Below are 15,038 nucleotides of genomic sequence, written 5' to 3' on the forward strand. Positions count from 1 at the left end.
ACCACTTGAGCCATACCCCCAGAACTTTTTGCTTTTGTTATTTTTGAGATAGGGTTTTGCTTTATTACCTGGCCAGCCTGGCTGATATCCTCCTACTTTTTTTTTTCATTTTTCTTTTATTATTCATATGTGCTTACAAGGCTTGGTTCATTTCTCCCCCCTGCCCCCACCCCCTCCCTTACCACCCACTCCACCCCCTCCCGCTCCCCCCCCCAATACCCAGCAGAAACTATTTTGCCCTTATTTCTAATTTTGTTGTAGAGAGAGTATAAGCAATAATAGGAAGGAACAAGGGGTTTTGCTGGTTGAGATAAGGATAGCTATACAGGGAGTTGACTCACATTGATTTCCTGTGAGTGTGTGTTACCTTCTAGGTTAATTCTTTTTGATCTAACCTTTTCTCTAGTACCTGTTCCCCTTTTCCTATTGGCCTCAGTTGCTTTAAGGTATCTGCTTTAGTTTCTCTGCATTAAGGGCAACAAATGCTAGCTAGTTTTTTAGGTGTCTTACCTATCCTCACCCCTCCCTTGTGTGCTCTCGCTTTTATCATGTGCTAATAGTCCAATCCCCTTGTTGTGTTTGCCCTTGATCTAATGTCCACATATGAGGGAGAACATACGATTTTTGGTCTTTTGGGCCAGGCTAACCTCACTCAGAATGATGTTCTCCAATTCCATCCATTTACCAGCGAATGATAACATTTCGTTCTTCTTCGTGGCTGCATAAAATTCCATTAACACAGAGGATTTTTAGGGCAGCAAAACTACTCTGTAGGATATTCTAACATGGACACATGTCATTATATGTTTGTGGAAACCCATAGAATGTATGCTAGTTTGGATCTGAAAGGTCCCCCAAAGGCTCTATGTTAAAGGCTTATGCTTTCCTCTGTATCTGGGAGGACAGGCACGTATGAGCACACCCAGCTTTTTATTAGTTCCTCCCATCTCTACTTCCCAAGAGCTAGGATTACAGGCATGAGCCACAGTGCTTGACCTGACTTAAAACATTTTGAATGTATATGAAGTCCATCCCTTATGGCTACCTTTGGTAAGATTAAAAAGACTTAATCCACTCCAAGATTATATGAACACCTATATTTCCTTTGAATCCTTTTAGGGATCTATTTTTATATTGAAGACTTTAGTGTACCTAATTTACATTTTTCCTAACATCAATGATTAATATTCTCTCCTTTCTCCATTAATTTATCATAATTTAAGTTAATAAGTGGTGCGTCTACACAGGTCAGTTTTTGGGATATCTAGCCTGGCCCAGTGACCTGTAGGGGTTAGTGACATCTGTTACCACCTGATGGTGCTGTGTTACAGGAGGCCTTGGCAGGCTGAGTCCATCTTCTGATGCCTTAACTGCTTGTCCTTCAGCCTCCCTGGCACCAGGGGGCAGAGTTCTTTGGCAGGAAGCCAGGAAGGGGATGGAGTGTGAAGACAAAATGCCTCACAATCCCAGACCTGGCAGGCTGCACGCCAGCCACACTCACCCAAATAAAAGGCCAACACGGGACCTCTTTGGGGCCTAGCCAGCTCTGGATTTCCTCTGCATTACAGAAACCACTGCAATGGGCTGTTCTTTCTCCTGAGTCAACCCTATAAACCATATGTGGACCTTCCAGACCAAGCTGATGGCATCTTGTCAAACAGGACCATGGGGCTGAGTCAGTAGAACTGCTCTCTAATGAGATCACTATGGTGTCTCCTTTATCAAACAAAGCAAGGAGCTGCAAACTATAACTGCCGATGATAATGACAAATAATACTTATACAGTGCTTGCCTGACACTCGGAATGTTTAAATCCTTCCCACGCTGTTTCAAAAGCACTTTGCAATATTAACTTTATAATCTGTATGTAAAATACTAGGTATATAAATTCACACTATAACCCCATTACATAAGAAAACAGAAAAAAAAAAATTAAAAAAAAAAAAGAAGAAAGAAAGAAAACAGAAGCCCAAGACCACATGGCTCCTAAGAAACTAAATCAGGATTTGAACCCAGGCAGTTTAGTCCTAGTTCTATATTCTTAACCACTGTACTATTTGAAAAGAAGTGAAGGGACAAGGGAAGGAATGGGACAGAAAGGTGCAGGCCATGGACCAGACTTCTGTTGATGTCCCCAACACACACATTGATCTGTATGGTTCCCTTTTGTGCTCTGAAGACAGAGAAGGGCTTGCCATCCCTACTGGGGTGTTACACTCTTAGTCTAAGGCCTCTCCCTCTTAATCCTGGTCTCTGGAAGCCAGAGTCAGACCTAAAAGTGGCCATGGCCTGTGGGCTTTGGCTCTGGTGGGCCCTTCTGAGAATCTGCCAGCCCCTGGGTCAGCTTTGTAAGCTGATGGAGGCCTGGGTTAGCATCCAGAAGGCCTGCCAGGCACCCTACTCATGAAGGAAGGCCAAAGCATGTTGTCTCTCAGAGGACAAGCTCATCTCTCTTGTGACCAAGTGGGTACCACGAGGGTGCCCCCAGACAGGGCCAGACATGCCCAGGTGGCCATATGGTCCTCCGCACCACCGGAGGGGGTCTTGGACATAACTTTGAAGTAATTGACCCAAACTCAGGGACCTATGTCCTAGGAAGAAATATCTGTTCATATTTGGTGGGTTTTGTTTTGGTTATTGCTGGTTTTTCCTTTACAATCCACTGGCAAAATATTGGCAAAATTAGGTACAGGTCCTTGGCTGGAGGGGCAAGACACTGCCCTATTCCAGTGGAAAAGGACACTAAGAGGCTTTCCCCTCTCTGCTGTCTGTGAACCAGCCCGAGAGGGACCACTTCCAATCTGCCCTGCCGCGTCCTGGCCTTTGGGATAGGACCAGGGAGAAGCTGCATGTTCCAGCCTTTTCTAAGCCCTGTGTGAGGCCTAGGTTTGTCCACACTCTCTCAGTGCTACATGGTCGGTTTTATTTCAGGGGATAGCCTGGCTTCAAGTACCCAGTGCTGTGGAGAGTAACTGTCAACTGTGTGGCCAACTATACCTTAGTTCCAGTGCTGAGCCTGGGGTCAGGTAAACCTAGGTGCCTGGCTGGGGGTGCTGCCCATCAAGCTCCCCACCTCTCAATAGGGAATGCCCCATGGCACCTCAGTTTTGGGCCCAACAGGGTGGAAGGAGCACCATTGTCCACTTCTGCCCACCTCACCATGAGAGGCCGTCCTGGCAGGGCAGCCCCCAGGAACTGAAGTAATGGCTGCCTGGGTGGAGGAGCAGTGGTCAGAGGCTTGTGGCTGTGGGAAGATGAATTCCAGGCTGGGAGTGCTGCTGCCATGTCTGTGCTCCCTCCTGCCCTTCACAAGCTCAGCAGGGAGCCATGGTCCCCTACGGTGAAAGATCCTGCAGAGCAAGGGGCAGTCCCAGGCCTGCCTCTCTCCCTTCCAGTGGCTGTGCTTGCACACCACCACTCCGGATTCCATTTGTGCAGACCATGTTCCTGTTTACACCATGCTCAGGAAGCTGCACCTGGAGACTTGAGCAGGTAAGAAGGCCATTCCTCTGGGAGGTTGAGTGGACATTAATTAGGGTGCTGCCTCCAGCATCAGGGCAGGGACATCCAGCAAGCAGATGGCACAGGAAATCCCATCTTGGGCAGCCTCCATGTTCCTCCAGGACCTTGGCCTTTCCCTTTGCTCTTCCATCCCCAAAGGCCCAGGATTCCCCATCCAGTATGTCCTGATGCCCAGCCCTGTGGGGACAGATGTTGTGGGAGTCCTCAGAAGAGCCTGGCCCAGCGTGTTTCCTTGTTAGGCCCCACCCAAGCTACTGTCAGGTGAGAGAAATGACAGGTAAAATGCTAGGTGTGGACAGTAGGTGGAGTGCCCTACATTCCTGACCTCCTGAAAACAACACAACACCTTATTATCCTCATTTTACATAGAGGAGGTCGAGGCAGACAGAGGTCAGGTCCTTCATTCCGAACATCACAGCTGGACTTGAGCCCTGGCCTGTGTTTTCTACCTTGGAGAGTTAACCCTGCAGGAGGAGAGGTTGCCACGCCCAGCTCTTCAGGAACAGTTGTGCAGTCTCGTGGGGCCCCTTGGGGCGAGTATAGAGTATAGCCCTGCGTGCAGCCCTATCTGCTTCATGAATCCTTTTGACGTCCTTGATCTTGTGTTGTTTTCAAAGGAGATAACAACCTAGGGAGGGCAGGTAGTTGCCAAAATCCTTAAGTGTGAGGGTGGTTGCAGACCAACATCCCTGCCCTGGGCTCCTGATTGGGGCACCCTGTGGTGCTGGCCAGATCAGCATGCTGCTCTGTCCCTGCCTCCTCCTGTAGTCCAGCCTGCATCCCCTGAGCAAGACACCATGTTCCTGGGCCTATCAGCCCAGGAGTAGCAGAGTCAAGGCTCCCAGGGGCCTCCTGGCAGGCAGCAGGGTGGTATGTGGGGTGGCTTGCAGCTCTGGGGCCTCTGTTCCTAGGCTGATGCAGCCAGTGCCTGCACAACAGGACCCCTTAGTTCCCAGCCATCCCTGGCATGCTCACAATATGCAACAAGTGGTGCCTGTGAGACTGGGGTGCTTCTTCATGAGTATGTGGAAGAATACAGGTAGGCAATCTTGGGCCGGGGACAGCTCACCTGGCTCAGAAGCCCCTTCCCCAGAATGAGTATTTCACCAGGCCAGGGTCCAGACTCAGTAGAGCAAAAGTGCCCAGCAGGGGCTGAATCTGCCTGTTGAATCTGCCCAAGAGGCCGGCCTGGGGTTTCTCACCCGAATCCCATGCTGGGGGGGAGGGGTAAGGGGAGGAGGAGGAGGTGGAGGAGGGGGAGCAGGGCAGACAGCTAGATGGCTGCCTCCTCATAGACAACAGTCTGGATAGAGAGACCCACAAGCTGAGCAGGCCTGGGAGAGGCCTTGTGAGCCAGTGTCCCCCCACCTCCACCCCAGTCCCAGGCCTCAGGCCCCAGGCTGTTGTCTGTGAGGAGGCAGCCACCTAGCTGTCTGCCCTGCTCCCCCAGCTGATGACCTGGAGGTGTTATAGGAGGGAGTAGATGGTCATCTCAAAGGCTGTCTCTGACCCCCAAGGGACTGTTCTGGACTTGCAGTACCTACAGGCCCATGTCCTGTATAGCTGGTGCCAGGGCTGTCACAGGGACTTACAGGCTGTCCTCCGAGGGAGATATTTCACTCTCAGATGTTAGAACGTTTTTGAGTTATCATTACCTAAAAATTACATCGCAATCTTTGTTTTAGTGTCATACTGGGAGTATATTGTGACATTTACAAAAGTTCTTACAATGTATCATAGTTGAATTCACCCCCTCCATCATTCTTTATCTCCCTCACATCACAATCTTAATTTTTGGGTTTTCTTGGAAAAAATGGGACATTCCATTTAGTAGCAGGCCCATGTTCTTACATGCTACAGACAGCCAGAGCAAGGTGATAGCATCCCAGGTGGGGCAGAGAGATCTCCTCTGCCATGGTCCCCATGGAGACATGGGCCATCAACTTCCTTACACTCGGTCTATGTTACTTATGTAGCCATCTCCTGGGAGGAATGTCACCTGTGACCTGGGCCTAACACATACTATTTAGAAAAATCCATACCTACACAATCAATTTATAGAGCTGGGGATATAGCTCAGTGGTGGAGCACTTGCCTAGCAGACATGGGGCCCTGGGTTCGTCCCCAGCAACACGCACAGATATTAATTTGTAAGGTGGTTCTTATTTTTACAAATGGTTTCTACCTTTTTTTATTTTTTCTTACAGGGAGTTGTTCTGCTACTTGATTTGGGCAATGCCCTGATTTCAGTTGCAAGGCCTGTGATGTCCCTGATGGAGAGGTGGCAGTGAGATTGGTTGGCTCAACTAGGGGTATCCCTTGCTGAGATGTCACTGGTTTACTGTCACCAGCCATAAATGCCCTTTCCTCTCATCCATCCTGCCTTTCTGCTCGCCTCCCTCTCAGCCCAGGCTGGAGGGCTGCCCACCCAGCCCTGCCAGACGCTGAAGAGTAGCCCACTAATAACACCTTCTTATCCAGGAGCCCAGATCCCTGTGGGGCTTAGTCTTATGGTCTGTGTAGGAGTGGCGATGGTGCTGGAGCTGTGATGCAAAGCAATGGGCCCTCTGGGGTATACTGTGCCCAGGGTCGGGGGAGTCTCTCCTGGTGAGCCTTGGCCTGTTGCAAGAGTTAAGGTCTGGGTCAGGGGAAGGGCAGACATGGGAGGCAGGGCCAGACTGGGGGCTGGCAAGTTTACCTTCCAAACCTGCTGCATCTACTGCTGACCCATAGCTGCAGACATCCCTTCTGTCTGCCTGGCTGCCTTGTCTCCTCCCAGTCACTCCTTCCCTGCTGCTGGGATGCTTTCACTACTCACCTTGGATAAAAGCTCAGCTCTTTGGAGGCCCTTCTCTGGTGCTCTGCCTCCAGCTATGCAGGGTCCTTTTGTAAGCCTGGCCCTCCCAGCATCCTGACAGGCACTGTGACTACGGCTCCTGGGTGCAGTGGGCCAGGGTGACTTGCGCTGACCTAAGCCAGGACGCTCCACTGGTTAAGATCTGCCAATGTTCCCTCTTGTTTTTCTCAGTTGGCATTTTCCTGGTCATTAAGCTTAGTAATTCAGTCTACTTTCTTCTTGTAGGTCTGTTCAGAATTTTTTTATGTTTAGTTTTAGTGATTGGTCATTTTTTAGGAATGTAATTACTTGAATCAAATTGTCTAAGTCTTTGCCATGATGTTCCTATAATCCTTTTCTTTATGGTCAGTTGTGATGTTCCCTTTTCCATTTCTGAGTTTGGTGATTTGTGTTTGTATTTTCTTCTTTTATTTTTTTGATAGGGTCTTGTGTTCTTACCCAGGGCCGGCCTCAGGTTGTGATCCTCATACCTATGGCTCCTAAGTAGCTGAATTACAATTGTGAACCACCATACCTACCTTATTGGCTGAGATGGGGGTCACACTAACTTTTTCTCCCTGGCTGGCCTTGAACCTGCATTCTCCCAATCTCTGACTCCCATGTAGGTAGGATTACAGATGTGAGTCATCGCACTTTCTTATTTTCTTGAACTTATTTTACCAAAGTCAAATCCTTGCTAAGTGTTTTTTCAATTTTAGGGATCTTATCAAAGAATTAACTTGTGGTTTCATTGACTTTTCTCTGTTGTTTATTTCAATAATTTTCACTCTAATTTTTTTTATGATTCCCATCCTTTTTATTTAGGTATAGCTTTTTATTTATGTATAGTTTATTAGTTTCTTATTATTATGTTATTGATTTAAGCCCTCTCTTCTTTTCTGATTCAGGCATTTAAAGCTACACATTTCCCTCTAGGCACTGCATTAGTTGTGTGTAAAAAATTTTGATATGTTGTTTCTTGTTGCATTATGTTCAAATTATTTTAAAATCTCTGTCATGATTTATTCTTTGTCCCATGGGTTCCAAAGTATATTGTTTAATTTCCAAATATTGGGGGTTTTATTTCCATTAAGTATTTCTGTGTGGCCAGAGAACATGCTATATGTGAATTCAGTCTTTGTAAATTGAGATTTGTTTTGTGGTTTGGCATAGGTTTATCTTGGGATATGATTAGTGTGACCTTTACCCGAGGACTGTGGTCATGCTGGTTGTTCAGAAACTTGCCTGGACTAATTTCATGACACCTGCCTCTTTTATAACACATAACTATTAATCTCTGCTCCATGTTTTGTTTTGTTTTTTCCTTGCCTGCAGAGCTTATGGTTCAGTCAAATACTAGTTAAAGGTGATGTTCAGACACCTCTGACAGCTAGCAAGGCTTCCATTCTCTGCAGATGGATTTCTGTGTGGGCTGGAGACACATTCAAAGCTGTGGCTGTTTTCAGGTCTGCCCGTTTCTCATGCGCCCATGGCTGGGCTCCACTGTCCAGGGACGTGTGGGAGGCTTGCACCTGCTCTGATCTCTGCTATACGTATGCACAGCCTCTGGTCAGCTTGGGATATGCTAAAAAACAACAAATTCTGGCAAGGATGGGTGGACTCTTATCCACTGTTGGTGGGACTGTAAATTAGTGCAGTCACTATGCAAATCAGATTGGAGGTTCCTCAAAAACTTAAAATAGAACTGTGACGTGATCCAACCACACAATGGAGAGAACTGCACACCCATGTTTACAGCAGCACTATTCACAATAGCCAAGTTATGAAACAGCCCAGGTGCCCATTGACAGATGAACAGATAAAGAAAATGTGGCGTATGTACACAATGGAGTAAGATTCATCCATAAAGAAGAAATGAAATCATGTCATTTGTAGGAAAATGTATGGAACTAGAAATCATTGTGTTAAATGAAATAAGTCAGACTCAGATATTTATAGCATGTTTTCTCTTCTATGTGGAATCTAGGGGAAAAAAGACACTTAAAAGCAGAAAGGAACAGCCAAGAAGAGAAAAGGGACCAGGGAGAGGAGGAAGGAGATTAAAATGAAAGGAAAATTGGGGGAGAAATATAATCAGAGTACATTATATAAAAGTGTGAAAAATGTCTCAATGAAAACCACTACTTTTTACAATTAAGATACACTAAAGAATAAAAGGAGCTATTCCCCGTCATTCATATGAACAAAATAAAAACAACCAAATCTTTATAGGCAGCAGAACCAACAGTTCCTTAGTTCCTTAGCTCTGGGATCAGGATGGAGAAAAAGATCAATTACTGAAGCACACTTAGGACTTCTGCCAGAGCAATTCTTCATCTCTGAGATGAGACATACTCAGATGGCCATAGATGAGGGCTGCCTGTCTCATGGAATAACATAATACCTTCACTTGCCATGTGTGTGGACAGGATAATGGCCCCCAAAGATACCCATGTCCTAATCTTCAGAACCTATGAGTATTACATGGCCCATGAGACTTTGCAGATGTGATAAATTAAGGATCTCAAGATGGAGAGACTATTCTGGATTATCACAAAGATCTTTATAAGAGGGAGGAAGGAAGATCAAAGAAGATGCGAAGATAGAAGCAGATGCTAGTGTGATGGGGCCACGAGCCAAGGAGTGCAGGTAGCTTTTAGAAGCTGGCAAAGGTAGAAAAGAGATTTTACTTGAGGATCTCTAGAAGGAACCAGTCCTTGATTTTAACAGTGAGACCCACTTTGACCTTCTAACTTCTAGAACTGTAAAATATTAAGTTGGTGTTGTTTTAAGTGTACAGTTATTGCTACAGTAGCCACACGAAACCAAACACCAGCCAGTAGTTGTCATCAGTCTTACCTAATAATGTGGAGGTGATGCCTGGGTCCTTGGGAGTTGTGTTCAAAACACAGCTCATTCTGGTTAACACAGGCAAGTGACTTGACCTCTGTGACAGCCTCCTCAGGGAAAAAAAGGCACCCAGCCTAGTGTGAGAAGTGAAGCAACATGTTAAATGCTGGAGCTCAGTCCCTCAGTGCTCCCCTGCCAGCGTATCTATGTTGGAGTCCTGACAGGCACTGGGAAGGCTGTCATGTGCTATGTCATTGGCCTGCCTTTGGGTACTGTGCTGACCTTTGTGGCTGGATTGAGAAGCACGAGTATGTGGTTTGAGGAAGTCAGGAGAGGCCTAGGGTAGCCACACTCTGGCAGGCCTGTGGATAATCTGCTGACATGTGTCTCTGGCAGCTGTCACCATTGTTTTCCATACCACCAGCTGAACTGGAAGCTGGGTGTAGAGGAGGTAAGTGAGTCAGCAGCCAGTGGCTACCAGACACGCTGTACCTGGCCTGTGCAGGCAGAGTGACTGCTGAGCTAGAAGCACCCAGCATAAATCAGGATTTGGTGGCAGTTTTCAGGGGCATAAGCTGGGGCAGTGGGGGAGGTGTTAAAAAAGACACCCTCAGCACCTGCTCCCAACATTGTAACATTAAGTACAGGCTCTGCAGTTAGAAAAAGAGCACAAAAGCAGTCCCACCTGCTGAAAACCAAACAAAAGCAAAGGGTTCACACTAGCCTGCCAAGATGAGTGATGAGCGCCAGGATTCTGGAGGAGGTAGTGGAATGGTCCTGACCACCGGCCTCTTGGACCACCTCTCTAAGCAGGGCCAGGCAGCCTTTGCTTTTTACACCCGGGGAATTCACATCTCAGTCCATAAGCAGAGATCCAAATCCTACCACAGAGTGCTTTGCTTTTGTGTACAGATGAAGTCGTTCCGACACTTAAGACACTAGATTCAAATTTAAAGCACCAACAATTAAAAACCCACAACTATGAATACACAGATGTGTGCTGCTTTACTTTGTGATATTTTAAAGGAACAGGATACAAGCTAGTGGTGGCCAGAAGAGCGGCAGGCCGGCCCAGGTGTGCTCTCGTCTCCTTTAGTCTCAGAAACATGAGGGGCTGCAGGAGTAGCCAGCAGAGAGCAGTAACCAGCCTGAGAAGGCAGCTGTCTCTCCAAGTAACAGTGTCATGGCCACTTCTGCTTTGGCACACACACAAATGTTAGTGGCACATTGCTCCTCGCTGCCCTGTGTGCCTCATGAGTCAGGAAGCTATGCAAGCCAGCAAGACAACATCTTTTGTTTTACCAGACCGGCAAATACCAGGCCCTACACCAAGTGCTTTGCTTCCTTGGACTTTGGAGGCAGCCCCGTGTATTCCCACTTTCACATAAGGAAGCTCCATCATCACATAACTCACTACATTGGCCCATCAGTCTCTAAAGCTTGTGTTCTCACCTACTGAAGTCCACCCAGGGCAGGAGGACCAGTCTTGGCTTCCAGCTGTTGGTCCAAGGAGGTCAGCCTAGATGGCTAACTGGCTGTGGCAGGCACTTTCCCTGTTCAACTCTGCCCACCCCTCAGGCAGACAAGCCCCTCGGTAGCATATGCCCAATGTCAGTATGCTGAGGTGACTCCAGTTTTGATGCATGCCCCAGGGCTGGGCTGAGTGCCCGACATGCATGTGAATAGGTCAAAGCCCTTCCAGGTTCCATTTCCATCACCTCACCTCATTTGGGACTTCTTCCCTGGATCAGTATGGTAGTGAGCCAGTTCACTAAAACTCTGGGAGCTTAGACTGCCAGAGCAGAAGATGGTATGATAAAACTAATGACATGTTTAATATGCAAGATATACTTGACATGTCATATGCCACAACAAGGACAGGTTCAGGCAGGAGCACTCCTCATCTGATCTCAGCAGCAAGCTTTATCTGTAGTTCACAGAACATTCTGGGCTTCCTGGAAATTGACAGCTAAAGCAGCCAGCTATGCAAGAGTAGGGCAGGCGGAAAGTGGGCTGTGCACAGGCTAGAGGACTAGGGGCACGTGGACTCACAACTATTCCCCGTGCCCAAATGTCCCCTGACCACCTTTTTCCAACCAGGCCCCTCCCTGCACTCTCACCTTGCCTCTCTGGGGAAGCCCACCTAGAGCGCACCACCTGGCAATGGTCACATGTTACCCTTGCTGCTTCTCAGAACCTCCGAGGCAAACTGCCAACTCCAGTTATCCTGCCAGGATCGATCCATCAGGAAACATCTTGACAGGTCATTGCTGTGGTCATGAGTCTCTTTGCCAATAGTAATGGTTTCCAAGACATTGTGGATGCTGCCTCTAAGCACTGGGTCCCAGTGTGCATCATCCTGAATGAGGCAGGAGTGAAATCCTTCCTGGAGACGTGTCAGGGCCTGAAGCTTGCTGACGTCTGCATTCAGAACATCAGTATCCACTTTATGATAGGCATTGGCTTTTACATGCCCATGGGAAGAGCAAGGGGACCCTCTCATCCAGGTTCCTGGTGGTGATGGTGACAGAGTGGCCACTGGATCTTACAGGTTCATCTGGAGTTCCTCTTACATGGATAGGAACCATCTCCTTCTCCTACACGGACAGGAAACTTCTCCTTCCATCAGGGCAGAATGTGGCACTCCAGGAGCTGTACACCATCTCCTGGCAGCTGGGCCAGGCAGGAAGTACAGGCAGACTTGACTTCAACTATTCCACCATGGCTCACAAGCTTATTAACCCAAGTACATGTTGGCAGGAGGCAGCTACCCCCTGCCAGGGGAGATGATTGCTGGGCTGCATGGCAACAGCAGGAGGTTGATGGCAACCTAGAGGGGTAGGAGGAGGGCAGCGGAAGTGGCAAACTGATCTGGCGCCTGGAAAACTTCCTGAATGTCCTGGCCACAGTGGAGCAGGTGTTGCTCATGGTGGAGCTCATTCCCTTGGGAGAGCTGAGCAGAAGATCAGCAGGATGGTCTCTCATGTGCACATAGACCTCATGCTCAAATACTGAGAGGCACTTAGCCAAAAGAGAGAAACTGCTAGAAGAGAGGCCACCCAGGCCAGGGAGGGCAGGCACTTTGGCAATAGGTTCTTCAGCTGAAAGAACAAGAGGCCTGTGATGTCCAACAGCACAGTCAGCACCCTTTCCACTGATCCTTTGCTCATGTGAAGTTTCTGATGGGGAAGAGGCCCAACGAGGATTCCAGTGCCAACATCTCAGGCAAAACAAGTTCTAGTTCCACTAAGTCCAGCAATTGCAATTTTCTGAGTTGTAGGATAGTGGTGGATGGGACCTGTAAATGCCCACCTATGATCTTTTCCATACTATGGAAAGCACAGGGCACAGGCCCCACCCTGCACCAGTTTGTACCTCAGACCTCAACCAGGACTGGCCTTTTCCCTGCAGCCTCCCTCCTGGCCTCAGGGCCTGAATCCCATTTGGGAGGATTCAAAGCATCTCAAGACCATTAGATTCCACTAGACTGTGGTGGCCTGGCAAGGGTCACTGCCATGTTGTTTATATGAAGTGGAAGCTTGAACTAGTGAATTCACCCTGCCCTGCAGGTCCCAAGCGAGGGCCAAGTCTTTTTTTTGCTTACTAGGCAGGTACTCTCCCATTGAGAAACTCCTCCAGCTTGTTTTGTACTGGTATTTTTAAGATAGGGTCTTGCAAGCTATTTGGCCAGCTGGCTTCAAACCATGATCTTCCTGATCTCTACTCCTGAATAGCTAGGACTACAGGTGTGAGCCACCGGTGTACTTGGGCAAGGAACAAGTCTTTATACTTTACTGGGACAGGTTCTCCAGTGCTACTCCAGACACCTGTCTTCTTCCTTGGTCTTTCCCAAGAGGGTGATGGGAAAAAAAAAGAGCATGAGGCTCTGAGGCAGAATTCCAAGTTCCACTCTTGCACTAGCTTTGGTACTTCATGTGAAGATGTGGCTGGGACAGCGGTGATAAAGTGGAAGACCACCCTGCTGTGGCCTTCTGGCTCAGTACTTTCAGGTTCCTGCACTAGACTCTGAGTGGAATGGGGAGAAGACACTTTAGCTTCCCCTAGCCAGTGGCAGGATTTGACACTGCCATTGTGAGAGCCTGGCATCCTTACCGTCCTGGCAGGCTCAGCCAGAACTCTTTGGCTGGCACCTGCTGCAACCCCCTGGGGGTTCTTAGGGTACATTTCCTTGGGCCTCCTCCTCCTCTATGCCTGGGTTTGCAGCCCAATGTGGTGGGGAGGGCTGGGCCCTGGGGACAGCAGCATTTGTCCTTTCTTCACAGATTGGTCTACTTCATTTGCCAGGCCTTCCCCAGTTACACTTCAACCAAAGACAAGCCTTAGTCTTCTTGGCAAAGCCAGTCTGTTCTCAGGAGCCTCAGACTCCTCGAAGCAGGTTGGCCTAATTGTCATGGTGCTGGGCCAGGGCAACCAGTACAGAATCCCACATTGGTCCTCCCCACACAGTGACTAGTGAGTACCAAGACTGAATGGACCCAGGAGACAGTGCCCAAGCTCAGCTCTATAGGCCTATGGGCAGCATGATGGAGGGTCAAAGGGCTCAGTGCCCCATCAAAGGGCCATGTGGCAGCCTTTCTTGGATTACCTTTGAACCAAACTTGGGTCCCCTTTCTTTCCTTCTGAAAAGCCCTCAGACATCACCAGCACTGGGAATGGAACACAGACGTTTGCAAGGCAGGGAGGGGCCTTTCTGCAGTACAGGAAGTGGGGCAACAGGTGGTGACATGTGAGAAGAGCCTGGTTTCCCTGGTAGTGGCAAGGAGAGGGAAGAGGTTGACCCCGAGCCCAGGTTAGCTTCCAGGTGTGTGGGGAATGGACCCCTACTCACTTCCCTGAGACTTTGTAGGGATTAAACATTTCTGGGAAGTGCTTCCTTATGCACCAAGGCCTGGTGGTGTTGCACATGCTTGTTCTGGAGGGAAAGGGAGAGCAGGTGACACGGAGGCAGGCTGTTACGCCTCAGTTGAAAGTGGCCACCTTGAAGGTGTGGGGCACCAGATGCCTAAATTGCAGTGGGAGAAATAAATCACCCTTTGTGTGTAGGGGAGATACCTTGGCCTTAGCTTCTAAGTAATTCTGCCAAGGCCATCTGTGTCTCCCCAAGCAGAGGAGCTGGCCTATTTATTCCTTTCCGTCCTTCCTGGAGGGAAAGCAGGCCAGGCCCCCTCCCTGCCTTGACATCCAAGAAGATCCCAGTGGAAGTTCCAAGCTCCCGCTTGAGAGAGCCAGGGGCCCTCTTTCCTGCCTCAGTTTCTCTATAGGCCAAGATGGGGTTTCTCTTACTTTCTGTAGAAATGAAGGGGAAACCATATGTTGAAGCAGCAGCAACTCAAGAGTGCCTAAGGCTTCCTAGGCAGGGAACATCTCCCCCTCAGCCTCAGCTTCCTTGTCCTTACGGATGGTTTGTGCCTTTCCAACTCTGAAATGCATGAGAAAGAGACTATAGGGCAAAGATTGCCAAAGATCTCAAAGTCATAAAACTTAGCTCATTTTTTTTTTTTTGGCGGTGCTGGGGATTAAATCCAGGGCCTTTCCCATGCTAGCCAAATGTTCTATCTCTGAGCTACATCCCTAGCCCATAGGTCTTCAACTATTCATAAAGCCTCTGTGGAGCTCTGAGAAAGGGGTAGTGGGCCCTGCCCAGGCAGCCCTGTGTGTCCCTGGCAGACACAGTTGTTGTGAGACCCTGACGAGGGAAGGAGGCTAACTATAGACCTTTCTTTTCTTTCCTCCAGTTCTTTCATTTTGCCAGCATTTTTACATACCATAGACTTGTAGAAATATTTGCTCTTACTATATTTTCTTACAG

The 15,038-nt window shown here is 48.4% G+C and overlaps 1 pseudogene; it reads left to right on the forward strand.

Moving 5' to 3' along the window:
- The first annotated feature begins 8,981 nt into the window (after positions 1-8,981).
- LOC109688193 (protein FAM83F-like) lies at positions 8,982-12,684 on the forward strand (annotated as a pseudogene).
- Positions 12,685-15,038: the final 2,354 nt, after the last annotated feature.

The sequence above is a fragment of the Castor canadensis genome, chromosome 11, assembly GCF_047511655.1.
Source record: "Castor canadensis chromosome 11, mCasCan1.hap1v2, whole genome shotgun sequence".
NCBI classification, from domain to species: Eukaryota; Metazoa; Chordata; class Mammalia; order Rodentia; family Castoridae; genus Castor; species Castor canadensis.